Genomic DNA, 15516 nt, shown 5'->3' on the forward strand with positions numbered 1-15516 from the left:
TGTTTGATATTGAATCGAGGAATTCACATCTCAGCTTTTGGGGTCGAACTTTTCAAACGACCCTGTATGTTTCTACATTAGTTTGACAGTCGGCATAATAGATGAATTTAATCGGTAAGAGTATGGAGTTTCCATTCAAAGATTTCTGTTACAACTGAAGATATGAGGTGGAAGAGTTGATAGAAATTGCTGTACACCACATCTGCACCTTTCCCCTTGCCTTGATTTAGCCTAGAAGCGTCAGCCAATACTTCGATTAATACTTTTTCGAATGCTCAGCAGATTTATACTTCTTTTTATATGGCTCTACAACTGATTGCCGATTTTGGGTAGAAACCAGGAAAAAATCGCCGTGAGTTTCCATACATATTTCTCCTCGTTCCTAAGCAGACAAAGCCTTTTGTAACTTTGAAATTAGCAGTGCAAAATGTTCTGTACCCTTAGTGTGTTGCGAAATGGGACGCCAGACGCTCAATCTGCTACTTAATCGGTCAAGGAAAAACGTCCCTACGTTAGTTGCTGTAATCCTAGGTCGACATGCTTGCTCAAAGACTGAACGTGCCTCATATCGACAATTGCAGAAGATTCAAGAATGAGGAGGAGGCAGAGTCTGTCATACATCTTCTCTGTCGGTGTCCTGCGTGGCTTGCCACTTTGGCTCAGTCGTTTGAATGATGCTCATGACCTTTGGGATAAGTATCAGCCAGATCAATGGGTTTGAGCTTAAAAAAACCGGTTTAACGAGGAGTAGCAGGCGAATTGTCTGTGTCACAATGGATCGGCAACGGTCTAAGTGAGTTAGTTTCAAGACCGGGTGCCACTTCTACCTACCGACCTACCTACGTTGTATGTTGCAAGCCCAGTTCTGTTAGCGGCTCCAATTTGTAGTAGCTTCATCTGCTAAACTGCAATTAGTGGTGCCGTAGCCGTAACATTACAGCATTTGTCGCTTAGTCATGCCGTAACCATAAACAGCTGATATTGAAGTAGAATTAATAACAGCATTTGCAGTTTGTCATAGTATTCAAATTTGTATCGCAAATATCAAAACAAATGTTAAGTATTTCACAGCTGCTTACGGTGACGAGGAAACACCAAAATTCAATAGGTGCATACGTCTACGGTTAAAGTTACGCCGTTATCGCGTAGCACTTAAAATCGTTTACAGTGATGTCCATATGTTTGATCGGAACAGCTGATTGCTATGGTACGGCACCACAGCAGCGTTGGTTCGAAATTTTATGAACTGCCTTTGCGTGCCTACCGACTTCTTTTCGCATTTCCCAAAGTGAAAGGTAAATATTTAGTTTGCTCAAAAAACAAGAGTCTGTGACTAACATTTATGTACATTTGTATATATAAGTGCATATATCTGTTGCTTGTCATAAATGAATCTCGCATTAAATTTATTCACGGCACATTGGGTTCGGTCAAAGAGGTTCTTAGCGCACAAAGCTAGCATTTGTCGAATAAAATTTCGAAGTTTCTCACTTGCAGCTCGTTAAAATGTCAAGCGAATTTTGGGAAAGCAAAAAATACTACTTTTCCGTGTTTAGAGTTTTACCTTTAATTTATTTTTTTATTTTTATTACATTTTTTCGAATGTTTATTTGACAATTTGCTGATAAGGAATCCGTCAGCGCCTACAAAACCAAATACAGAATAATAAAAAAATAATAATAATTGTCACCAACGTCATAACTTATTGCCAGCGACAGACAAATACAGCCTTATCGTCACTGTCACCAAAGCCAAATGTTCCTCACTCTTGTGTAGTGTTGCGCGTAGTCGTGTCCTCTCTTGGTGAGCGCCTGCCCACATTCTTACGTAGGCATTCGTATACCTACGAGAGGCCTCATATTATGCTCATATTTATTTTACCGTTCGCTCGTTGGAAGGTTGTTTTTTTGTTTTTGGGTTTTTTTCTTTGTTTGTTTGTTGATTTTATTATTTGACAAACATCGGACGTGTGTGTGTATTTGCAAGCATACAAAATTCAAGAAACCGTTAAAAAGACTGAAAGATAAAAAGGCTGAGTGTAAGTAAAACTCGGGTCATAAATGTAGAAAAAATATAAGATTTAACTACTTAACGCCTTTTAAGCTGTTTCGCCAACAAACTTAACACCGGAGAATTTTGCTTTATTTTCAATTTTTGTTTGTTTGTTTTGTTGTATACTTAATGTTGGTAAAAGTCTTCCGCCGGCAACCCCTTACACACCTACACTATATATTATACAATATTACTACAAATGTGAATGCTATAATCTGGAATTATGTTCCCAATATTTGTTATTGACTTTAACTTTTTTCTTGTCGGCGTTTCTTTACTTGGTCTTATTTAGAGCTGTTAGACGCGGTAGCTTTTGCAGAAGGCGTTAGTTGAACAACATGCGCAGCTGAGTAACAAAAAATTAATATTATGATTTTGAGTTTTAGTTGATAGATGAATTGTATCACTTAAATGTTGCGATATTTTGAATTTTTGTTTTGCAATTTTTTTTAAGTGAAACTTCTGAGGCGTCGATGGACGAGCGAGAATGGGGAGTAAAATTTGAAGGCCATGCAACGTTTTGGGCATTTTCGTTCCGCGAGAGAGAGGAAGGAGAGAGAGAGCTATACCTTATATATATCTTGGATACACTTTAGGCTATTTTTCCTAAGTTTTTCCTTGTGGTTGCTAATTTCTAGTGAGAAATAACACTGCCTACTTTTTGGGGCTTGCTTGTTGGTGCAAATTTGTAGGAAATATATTTTTGGTGCCTACTTTTTGGCGTTATATTTCCTTGGTGCCTACTGTTTGGGGCGTTTTTTGGTCCCAATTTTTCGCCTTTTTTTTGGGCCTACTTTTTGGCGCTTATTTCCATTTCCTGGCTAGTGCTTGTGCGTACTATAAACCGCAATCCATTCCGGCGTCGGGTTTATTGGTATTGCCTTACGGTAATTTGTGCCGTTGCTTCGGTACTGGAATAGCTGCGTTTGTGCGGGTGATAAACGCTCGGAGTAGTGCGCGTTGTTTCCACGGTTTGTGTCCTGCGTTTACCTACACCGGTCGACCGGTCTCCGTTTTTTGTCAATTTTGTCTATTTGTATTCTCTGCAAATCTTGAGAATTTATTTAGATATATAGGGCCGTCGAGGTAAATCCGGAATGTTGAACTTAAAAACAAAACTATTGAATATTTACTCAAAAATAATTTTATTTGCACTTAACTTTGTATAATGTGAGTACACATATCATAGTTGAAAGTTATTCAATTATTCAACCTCCATCTCATGCAATTACCTGCGCCGGGACCTGAAGCGCCCACATGCGCGAGCTACCTCCTCTTTGTCCATTGTGGTCATCACTTCCTCGATGGTTGTTTTCAGAGCGTCTTTAGTGTTATGAGGCTTCGCGTTAACTTTCGTTTCAACTGTGCCCCACACGTAATAATCAAGAGGATTGCAGTCTGGGCTTGAAGGCGGCCAAAAATCTGGTGACCAGTGGTAGGGTAGGTTTTTCTGGAGCCAAGCCTGAGTCTTCTTTGCCTTGTGAGCAGGTGCGGAGTCCTGCTGAAACACATATTCTCTTCCAGCAGCCACGCGGTCCATCCAGGGTTTAGCAACTTGCGTTTTTTTGTAACCAACCCACTCAATTATCTCTTTAGGGCTTTTTGCGGCGCGAAGTGACACTAGTATCGCAGCTCTTCTGTCCTGCTCTCGACTCATCGTTTCACTAGCACTTACTCCGGCACTCCAATGTCAATCAGGAAACAATACACTAAAAATATGTCCCTTTATCAGCGGTTTTAGACTTAACGCTACTGCTCCAGAGCTTTCGAAATGTTTTCCGGATTTACCTCGACGGCCCTGTATATTCTTTCTCTCTCTCTCTCTCATTCTCTCTGGAGTGTGTCCCTCTTTCTTTGTCTGCCTTGAAAGTTTCACTTCTGTTATGTGTACTACGCTACAAGCACTTTTTTTTAATTTTTTTCCGTTTTTTAATTTTACCCCAAGAGATAACTTCAGAATTCGTATATGAGATCTACAAAACTCCGTATGACAATAAACTTAATCTTGTACTAAGAGCTCTTTTAGCGAAGATTTAGGACTTAGCCATACTTTTGCATGACTTAGACCAACCAACCCCACCAGCAACTCAAGTTTCTGGTTAAAATAAACTCCACTTAACTCTTAAAACATAGTGGACGGTAGGTTTTAGATTCCTGAAGGTTTAATTAGAGATACCTGCTATTTTGAGTTTCAAATGGAACGAATTCTTTACCTTAGCAAATTCATGGCATTTCGAACTGCAAGCACAACTTCATTTTATTTTCGTTGTATTGGCGCTACAGTGAACTCATTCAATCAAGGTTCATTAGCTATAATTTCTATTACTAATCGCAGATCTATCCAAAATCCAACCTCGGATTTCGGTTTGTAACTTTTGAAATCACTTAAGAATCGCCGCTAGTTCCTTGTCATGCTTGAATGGAGCTGGAGAAGTTGCGTTGGCTTACTTTAAGTAAAGATAACATCTTCTTGCACTCGTATGTACTACCTCCTGTAAAAAACAATAAAGTATAAACTGATAAGAGTTCCTCGAAAGAAGGTCAGAAATAAGCGCGAAGACCAAAAAAAAAAACATGCGCGCACTGACTTTAACCCTATGACCGGGATAACAATTACAAAAACATATAACTAACATAACCTCTACTTTACCCACTAAGTAGGTAGTGTGTGTAGGTATGTATGTATGTATGTAGATTGTAGAATGCTTGCTCTTCCCGCCGCCACTCTTCGCCCGACAGTTCCATGTGCGATCTGCTGTTGTTGATAAATTGTCACTTAATTGCTGACTTAAACATTAAATAACTAAACTGTTTCGTTGTTTTCATGAATGCGTTAACAACATAATAATTATTTATTATTGTTGTTGCTTGTGTTTTAACTTACGTGCAGACTTACACATTTTTCTCCTGTTGTTTTTTTGCTTTGGAGTTTTGGAATGAGCGCGAAGTTAAAGAAAAGACTGACGGTTCGTTGCCTCGCTGGCTTACCTTATCTGATATTAAACATGACAAGCCGTGCGAGCGAGTGAGCGCATACAGGGATTCAATGTGTTTTTTTGTTTTTTTTGTGTAAGAGCAAGGGGAGAGTAAAGTTTTAGGTTTCTGTTGTTTGTTTGTGTGTATAGAAGTTATGTGCATTTTATAGCGGGCAAAGTCGGGGAAATGAGCAGGAAGTGCTGTTATTGTGGGCGTGTTGTGAAAATGTTATGAAATGTACTTTTCAAAAAGATACAAATATACAGTTGCATGACTATCAAAGTGGTAGTTAAAATAATATTGCGGTTAGGTAATGCACATTACTTTTAAAGTTTGAGGGCAAATTCAGGTGTCGTAGGTCGGTAAGGTAACAAAAAAAAGAGTAAAGTAATGAGTTGAGCGAATGCTACAGAGCTTGACGTGAGTTCGGGTTAAATATAAATAAGTAGGAGGTTGAAACATTTTAAATGCTCCATTTTTCTTAGGTCGAGTGCGGTCAGGTTGTAACAGAATTTTGTTTTGTTTTGGAAACGTTTGCCCAATAACAATCTAAAAAAATGTATTTTCATAAACTTAAAAAACAAAAAATAATAAATAAAAATAAAAAACTAAAATAAAAAAAAATTAAAAGAAATTAGCGTATAATTTTTATTTTAGTACTAACTATTCTTTCGTAACAATTCATAAATTTTTAACACATGAAAAAAATTTTACAACGCTCGCATATCCGTGATTTTTTGCTATCGAATTTTAATAGAAGTTTTGGGTAGCAAAGTTTATGTGCTGCAGATGGTTTCTTTACGGCATATTGTTTTTTGAGGAGCTTTTTCATGGCAGAAATGCTCTCGAAGGTTTACTCTCGGAATGGTAGTTGCGCACCAACCCATGTGGCTAAAGATTTAAGAAGAGTTCTTTGGTATCACAAAAGACGAATTTTATTTTTTTTTTGGTCCTTGTGGGCTCTCGTCGAACGACCATTTAAACTAATCTAAGAAGAGTTCTTGCCTTTGCCTCCGGCTAGGACTTCTACTACCGGTCGGAATTTTACTATGCAATCAATTTCGAACTCGCTTGGTTTTATTTTCTCAAATTCAGGTTTCTAGCGATTAAATACAGATCTATCCGAGTACGATTGAATAAGTGCTAAGCGGCTTTATTGAGGAGATTAGAGATCCTCCGTGTCTTAATTATAAGCCTTTCTTTTCTATTTTTAAAATAAATTTAGTAATTATATCCATACTAGAGCGCCAGATACCTGAGTATCGAGCAGTGGGAGTAGCTCGATATTCGCTCGGAACTTCTTCATTCTCAACTGCTTAAATTTCAATTTAATTCAAAACTTTCGAGCTTTTTTGAGCAGCTAAAAAAATATTGTAACTTTAGTGCGCGTTATTTCTTTGGACTTCCAGTGCTGCTATCACTGTTTATAAATAATTTATAACCTTTAAGAAAAATGCTGGTAAAAAAGTCAAAAAAAGTATTGCCCGAATTACTCGAAAAAACTCGATACATATTACGCTCGAGAATTTTCGAGTAAAGAGCATCAAAAAAGTACTTATTGCTTATTTTTATGGACTATTGGAAAATATGCAAAGGAAATCGGGAGGGAAGGGATGTGGAGTAGCCCTTAATCCTTTTTGTACTTTGACTTTAGTAGCTTTCGCTGTTTGCTATAAATTCAGTAATAGTTTTCAAATTACTCCAACTGCCTTCCCTGGATTGGTTTGGTTATTGGAGTTGGTTTTTATTACTTGAGTTTTACTGCTTTTCTATGCGGGTTCTGAGTATCTCAGGCTCTTTCGTCTTTTTCTTTTCATTTGACTTGCTTTTCTTGGGAACAGTGAATTCTTTACGTGGCTTTCATGACTTTTTTGACGGTAGGAATTTGCTTGGTCTGTCTTTCATCCAATCTAGCTGGGTTTATAGCAATGAAACTAAAATCCTGTTCAAGCCCGCGCTAAATTTCCTAAGAGTTTATTGTATTTCTAAAGAATTCAAGTGACTTTCTTGGAGCCAGCGAAATCTTTGAGGGGTTTAAAAGACTTGCATCTGTTAGCTATGAATTTGTATAAAATGTAAGTGATGATCAAAAGATCATTACATATATTTTTCTCATAAAACATTTTAACTTCAAATGTTACAGACAGATAATTTTTTCAAGTGTACTCAATTTAGAAGTTCGGAAAGTGATACATAAACGCTTGTTCGAGTATTTGAGTCTGCCCTTGCCAAGCTTTAAAACACGAAAGAAATATAACAAAAATGAAAATAAAAACGGAAACGCATATTAGCCAAGTACTTAAAAAGCCGTCAAAACGCCACCAGGCCAACACGATAGACAGTTGAACGGTTTGGGTGAGTGACAAAAAATTAGGGTTACCTAACAGAAAAGTTAGCAGGCAAGGAATGGAATAGCACAGAGAATGATGGAGAGAACGCGTGATGGTGAGAGGACAACAAGAAAGCGCATAGCCGTCGGCAAAATGCCACATGCCGTCGAGGCGAGATGCATGCAGCACACACACAAATACAGCTATAAATACAGAGAAATACATTTGTATGGGTGCATGGCAAGTGAGTTGATTCATTTTGGTTGTATAGTGAAATTATGGTTGCTCTGTTTGTTAAAGCCTTTTGTTTAGTTGATTACTCCGAACTCATTGTTGTTGTTGCCCTGACTTGCTCTTTACATGTGTGTGTAGATGTACATGTATGTATGTATGTATGTATATATAAGTGCATGCATATGTATATGGGGGTGGAGTCAAAAAGTCACGCACGCACCTCCACTTTGCTGCCATGTCGCCTCAAACTGCTGTGCTCGCTGGCTGGTTGAGTGCCTGCGTTTGTCAAAATTGCTGTAGGCGGGGCAGCAGCGTAAGAAGCACAACAAACACAACAAATACAACGGCAATGATATGCTACACTTAAGAACACTGATAGAAACACATGCATACATACATATATACATACGCGCATTGTATGTTTGTTGTGCAACAGAGTTCACTGTAGCAAACAAATATCTTGCATTGGAGTTGAAGAAGACAGAAATGGAGAAGCGAGTGTGTGTGTGAAGTGTAGTAAAGCATTTGCCGACGGCACTTGAAATCCCAGGCATTCCTCTGTACACATAAATTAATATGTGCCTGGAATGAAAATTGCAGCTGCTATTAAAAAGGGCGTCAAGGGGCATGGAATAGTTATTATGTCGACGAAATGAGATGGCATGGAATGCATTCAAATAGGTGAAATTGAGCAGGCGAAACAAAGATAGGTAATAAGGTGATAGGGAAATTACATATCCATATATATGGATAAAAAATGTAGAATAGGCGCAATGTAAGAAAAAAGGAGAAATTATATTTCTACGACTTGCAAGCTTTAAAGACTTTAAAGACTAATTTCAATATTCTAAATAAACTTGAAAAGAATAAACATAAACGCTTTCTTTCCTTTAAAAATGTCCTACAATTTCCTCTTTCATTTCTCTTCCTTTCTTATCTGAATGTCGTCAATATGCCGCCAGTCCCGCGATGATTGCATTCAATGGCTGCATTTTACCAGCTTCACAGGCATTTTCCCTCTCATCTCCAGCTACTTTAACTAACTGCCTGCCTACCTACCTACTCTTCTCAATTCATTTTCCATTCGTTTTGGCGTTTGTCAATAATGGCGGCAGCTTGTGTGCACGTCCGTCATATGAATTACTCGATAATGAATGGACAAAGGGCAAAAGGATGTGGCTTGATGAAGGACACACCCACTTAAGGGTTGCTGTTGTTGTTAAAAGCAGAAAACACAAAATTCTAATGAACAGACGATACGCTGGGAAAAGTAAGGGCGGGCGAAAATTATTTGGAAGCCCATATACAAGTACATACGTACATACGTTTGTAAATGTATTTCATAACCAAATATTTTGGGCAGAGGTGTGCAGTGTTGTTTCTCGACAGATGTCGCAGTGTGTGTTAAATGGCTATAAGTCAGGTACTAAACAACCGATATAGGTTTTTCAAATGAGTTTTATTCATTGAATTCGGAGGCAGCTACTTCCTGGTAGGCTGATTGTTAAAACCAAATGAGAAATGATTTTTTTTTAATTAGTTTATATTGATTTTAAATGCAGAATAGCCGAATATACAAACCGAAAACAGGTATGAACATACATATTTTACCATTAAAATAGGTACGCTGCCTTTATCTATCGATTTCCTTGAGCCGCTCGGATAAGTTTAAAGCTTTTATTGAAATTTCACTTTTTTTTGAACAAACGGCATCACTACCTCATCAATGTTAGCCCAAATGTCAGATGCCGACAAGACAAGGACAAGAGTTCACAAAAACAAAAAACAGTCAAGTACTGTGGCGGCAACGTAATGATTTCGAGATGCTTCTCTTGGTATGAAGTTGGACCTATTCACCTCATAACCAATATTTTTTTGTTTTCCTTGTTCACTCCTCTTGGGAGCATAGAGCCTCGACACGACTCAGTCTTGCGTTGGTTTCGTTAATTTGTTTTGATTTCTGACCAATAAAATGGGCAAATTTGTTTACAGGGCATTGGTTGGGTTGGTTGGTTAAAGTGGTGAATCTTCCAGAGTCCAACTAGCGCTTCTGCACCTTTTGTTGCCACATCTTCGTTTCCAACTTGTTTAACGGTTATTTACAGGATGGCTATATCCAGTCCGTGCTGTTTAAGAACCTTATTAGGTTGTTGACGTCTAAGCCAGACAGTTGTTCGAGATTCTCGAACAGCGGTTGGCCCAGGGTTAACATTCTGTCCTTCCGTAGGGCAGGGCAGGGCATTCACAGAGGAAATGAAAGATTGTTTCCTTTTTCTCCGGTTGTTTACAACTGTGACAGTATGTATTGTGAGGGATACCCATTTTGGCTGCTTGTTCTCCGATAGACCAAAAGCCAGTCTCCAGGCGTCCCGTCGTTTCATGCTTATTAATGCCGACGATTACTTGAGGTTGTAGGTGGGCCATAACGTTCTGCTAATTTTTCATTTCGTCTGGTCTTTCCACCTACAAACCGCGATTCGGAGGTATTTTTGGGAAATTGTACTCTTGACTTCACCTAATGTTTTGAAAACCGATTCTGCAAGATTCTGTTATTCATGGCTTGCCAGTTCATCTGCTTTTCGTTAACCTCAATGTTCCGATGTCCCGGGACCCAGATTAAGGTAACTTTATGGTTTTGACTCAAGGTGGTGAGGCTATTCCTACCTTGTTTCACCACTTTAGAGGTTGTAGTAGCCGAACCCAGTGTCTGGATTGCAGCTTGGCTATCCGAAAGAATAGCGATATTGGCTTTAAAAGAGAAATCTGTGATTCGTAACCTGCAGGCTTCCCTAATTGCCAGTACTTCCGCCTGAAAGACACTGCTGGTATTAGGGAGACGCACAGATTTCTCAATTTTAAGTCTGTGAGAATATATACCAGCTCCAACACCGCAGTCAATTTTATTGCCATCCGTATAGACAGTAGTGTGGAAGTTGTTTTGTGAGAATCCCTTATTCCATTCTTTCCTAGATGGAAAGAGAGTGACAAAACTTCGACTGAGCGTCACCGTCGGGACGATGTAGTCAGTCCTCTTCGAGGTATACTGGGTTTGTCGCAATAATAGACTAGTCCAGCGACCCGCTTCATTTAACCTAAATGCACTCATGGTTGCCGTCTTCTTAACATGTAGGTCTATTGGAATAACGTGTGTCAGTGCATTGAGAGCCTCTCTAGGACATGATCTGATTGGACGGTCCGTTATTGCACAGGCTTATCTTTGTATTCTGCCGAGTAATTTGGTTTGTACTCTCTCCATAGAGCTTTCCACCAAACTACCGAACCATACGATAACATAGGTCGGTTGTCTTATACAGCCAAAATGTATGCTTCGGTTGAAGACCCCATCGTCTTCCAAGCATACGTTTACAGGCATATAAAGCAATTTCTGCCTTCTTTACCCGTTCTTCGACATTTCATTTCCAGCTAAGTTTGGAGTCCCGAATTACCCCTAAGTACTTTGCGCTGGGTGATAGTGAGCATACTTCAATAAGTGATGCTACCATTTGCTAAATCGGTAGTTTTTTATTCAAGATTTTTATTTATTCCTTTATTATCCTACTTGGGAACATAGGGCTTCAACAAAACATTTATGTCTTATTCTATTAACTGCTGTTCTCTTTGCGACATCCCACGTAAGGTTAACTGCTTCTAAATCACGAAGGTTAGAATGCCTCCCGGTATTTCTGCTTATATGAGATAATGACCGAAAACACGCCACAATGTTAGTATGTGAATGGTTTTTTACAAAATAATATGAAAGTTATGGATTGGCCCCATTGAAAACCTTTGGGAGATTTAAAGAAGCGACGCGGGAAGGAAACATTGGAAAATAGGAATATTAATATTCATGAATAAAATATTCATGGCAAAAATCAAAGAACTATGATATTCCACAGAAACCTGCCGTAGCATTATTAGTTCTATGCCAAGTTGAATACAGAAAGTCATTGACAATCATGGTGGACACAGTGGTTAGGTAGGTGAAATGGTTGAAGTGCCAGTCTGGCATTCCTCAAGGAGCACTGAAGCGCCGTTTTGATACCATGATAATATTAGTTTAAAAATATGAAAGGAATGACTAAATGTGTGTGTGTGTGTGTACATATACTTGAGCGGGGCATTTTTTTTTTGGCATCGTTCTTAAAGGATTCAAGAATCAATATTCCATTAAGACATAGCTTTAAAGTCAAAATCGAGCCCCTCTAATTAAATTAAAAAGACTATCTCTATTTAATACGAAGTAAGTATGAAGATTTTTATCGACCTACTTGTAATAGATAGTAGAAAAAATACACATTTGAAAGTAAACATTTTTTAATACGAAAAAAATGTTAAAAATAAGGTTTCTTTTTAGAAATGTTTTCAATCTGTAACAGTTTTTTACTTTAGAGAAACATACATTTTCTTACTTCAAGTACAAAAAATAATACAATGCAAAGTTCCTTTGCGAAAAATAGTTCAGGAGCATGCAAAATTATAGACAAATAAAAAAAAAATGCAGGCGAAAGAGAAAATTACTCATTAATATTTTGTTGAAAGACCTTTTGCTTCATGACTGCTGCACAGCGCCTCATTAAGCCTCTACAGCGTCCATCAGAAATGGATTTCCATGCTTTCGAGCAAACTCAATTCGGCGTTGTCGTTGCAATGCTGTTACCAATGGCTTGTTCCGTGCCGGTGGATCGTGAAGCTCTGCTTCCGCCAATCGAAGAGCAACTATTCTTGGCTTTTTCTGGTGAACAAAATTGAACGATGGATGGCTGCAGTACTTTTCCTGGGATCCTGTTTTGACAATCTAACGATCGTCCTATAAATCTGGCCAGCAATCTTTCGCGGTTTCTTTTTTCTAGAAACGCTTTCTGCTGTCTTATACTCAGATAAATATTTCAAAGCATTAAAAACCTTCGTTTTTGAAACTTTTAAATGTGTTGAAATAGCACTGCAGGCCTTTTGCAACTCTATGAATAAAACCAAAAATTTCCATCACTCAAAACTATTTTCTTGTACAAGTATTTATTAAAAAAGTTATTTAAAAACATAGTTGGGTCAATTATTTTGCGCCTCCAAACTTTGCACAAACTGTATTTGAATATAAAATTGGATGATTCATTTTGCTCCACCTTATATGTACGTTCAACTTCCTTCACTATATCACTTAAAAAAAAAATTCCGAAAATTCGCTAAGTTACAGCTACTGCAATCACCTCAAAGTGGTCCAGAAAAAACTTAGTTCTGAGCATATTTTTGTGGCAAAAAAAAAGAAAAAATTACTAATATTTCATGCTAAACTTTTTGTAATTTTTTGTTTTTGCGTTGCAGAAAATATTTTTAAGCTTTTCTGCCATTCAAATGTGTACTACTCTTGTTGGAGCAGCCCTAATAGGCGCTGCCTAATGTGGGGCTCCATTAAGTATTGCCACAGAGTTCGATAAGGCGGCAGGCGTTGGGAAACGCAATTCTTATAAAAAGTCATCCACTTCGAGAAGAACGTTTCCACGCTTCCTGTATGCCATTCGATTTTTTTTGTATCTATGCATTCCTTTCATTTACGAATTCCTGCATACTCAAGCTCGCTATTCAATTGCCGACGTCTCAGCAAATACCTCGTTTGTTTAGGAAGTGCGACTCATTGAATTTCACGCCATATCAGTCTCACAAAAGCACACGTACAAGTACCAGAATTTATGCGTAGATCGTTCTGATTTGCCCTTACAAGGTTGATTGTGATAGCAGTCGCCGGCCCTTTGAGAGAAAAAGCGAAGGTTTATTGCGCTAGAATTCGCTCCATTTTGCGGCACTCAGCTAAAGTAGTTCATTTACTTCATTTAAAACGAAATCGCGCTGTTAACATCTTATAAACAAATATCAAAAGTCTAAGAATAAGAAGAATTAACACACCGCTCAGAAGCATTACTGCCAGAAGAAGAAAACAACCAACTACCGTCCAAATCATTAAATCAAGACAAGCGACCATTAAAGCCGCAAAGCACCGCAACGATTTTTTAATAAAATCTTCACGTGCAAAAATAGATGAAACGCCATCTACCACGAACTGGTGATTCAATTTAGCGTGTAGCTTATCTGAAAAAGTGGCCAACAACACACACAAACAGCAACAGCAAAGCACGGTGTAAACTATTTTTCAAATCACAACAAGAGAAAAAAGAAATAAAACAGGCCTGAGTGCCCAAAAAACAAATGGTAATAGTCAAGAGCCAACGCCGGTGGGGCAGAGCAACCAGCAACTCACTCTATAAACTTCAAGAATTTACTACGCTCATTGATGCTATCTTTTTGGCAGCTTGAAAGTGGCGAAAGACTGGACTGCCACGACTTGTGAGATGGTGCGGCGGGTGAGGTGCGTGCGGGGCGACAGCTTAAAGGTGTCTGTGGCTCGTACGATGACCGCAGTGATCCCCACACAACGGGTTGTGGTGGTAAGTAGTTGTTAGTTGTTGTTGTGGCGACGGCGGCCGATTTAAATAAATAATTTTCCAGAGATTATGCATGGAAACGCCAATTTGACATTAACATTGTAGGAAAAAGGGAGACAGGGGGAGGGAGCAGCACCTGTGGGGAAGCAGAAAAAGTGACAGTCACTTGAATGCTTACTTGGTAGACGCGGCGAAAGGCTTTTAGTACTCATAGTGGTTGTTACAAACTACATTGTCGCAGATCGGTAAGTACACGACAGTGGACGCAAGAAGACAATTGTGACGGCAGCAGCACGACAAAAAGGAGAAACAAAACAGAGCTGTCAACAAGCACAACATCGGCAACAATAGCAAAAAGTGTTGAACTTGTAAGTAGAAAAGTAGTAAACGACGGAAGAGATTAACGCCAATGATGTGAGAAGACAAATTCCCAGAAGTTGTCCGTAGTTTGTTGTCACAAGCGGAGCGGTCTTGACAGTGTTGTAAATTTTGAAGCTTATGCCTCAGTAGCTGACTGCGACACATGCGACGGAATTGCTGTTTTTTTTAGTTATTTTGATTTTTGTGTTTTGATACACTAAATTGTGACAAATCCCCCGTGAAATAACTTAATTATTGAAAAGTCGTAGAAGCAAAAATAATCGCAGACACAAAGATCAAGCCAATTGAGACACAGCCAAGATAACAAAAATAAAAAAGAAAAGCAAACAAACATACATACATGCTTATACACACAAAGTTTTTTAGTGCGAAATGAAAGTGACAAGAATGTTAAGTAGATTTACAAGCGCCTCGCCGGAAGATATGCCGAAAGATTGCAAACTAGTTTGAGAGCAATAAAACTCTTAATGGCTGTAAGATTACAACTTTTACAAGACAAACATACAACAAATTGGCAACAGAATACGTTTCAAACGAATTTAGGGAACAGATCAGAATATTTAAGCACTAAAAATAAAGCATAAAAGTACGGAAGTTTTCAATGTAAAGGTAGGTAGGGCCAAGACGACAAGCATTAAATTCTTCGGCAGAAAAGCAAGTTTTGGGAAATAAAAGAAGAATCAAAGCGAAAGAATAAAAGTAATAAAAAGAAAACAATTACAAACATAGATACAGTATGTAGGGTAGAAGGGGGCACATTCGCCGCTGGGGTACATTCGCCACCCCCCGTTTTCTCTAAATTCATCAGTGATATCGAACATTCATGGCCGATATATTGTACTTCAGTTGACCACTTCTCGTTTAACGTACCTTGACATTTAAAGTTTGCAAGTGATCGTACACAGTTGCGTCTATTCAATTTCTTGCATTGCTGTAGAAACTTTTGGATGTAGGTATATTTTGCAATAACTTTGTTAATTTTGATAAATGGCAAAAACTTTTCATAAGTGTGATACCGGCTATATTTCCTTAAATAAAGTTTAAAACTAGTTTTGCCAAAGTGCTGTGGAGTGCAAAAAAAAAATAACTTTTGTAAGAGTGGCTGCACC

The sequence above is a fragment of the Anastrepha ludens genome, chromosome 6 (genome assembly GCF_028408465.1).
Source record: "Anastrepha ludens isolate Willacy chromosome 6, idAnaLude1.1, whole genome shotgun sequence".
NCBI lineage: Eukaryota > Metazoa > Arthropoda > Insecta > Diptera > Tephritidae > Anastrepha > Anastrepha ludens.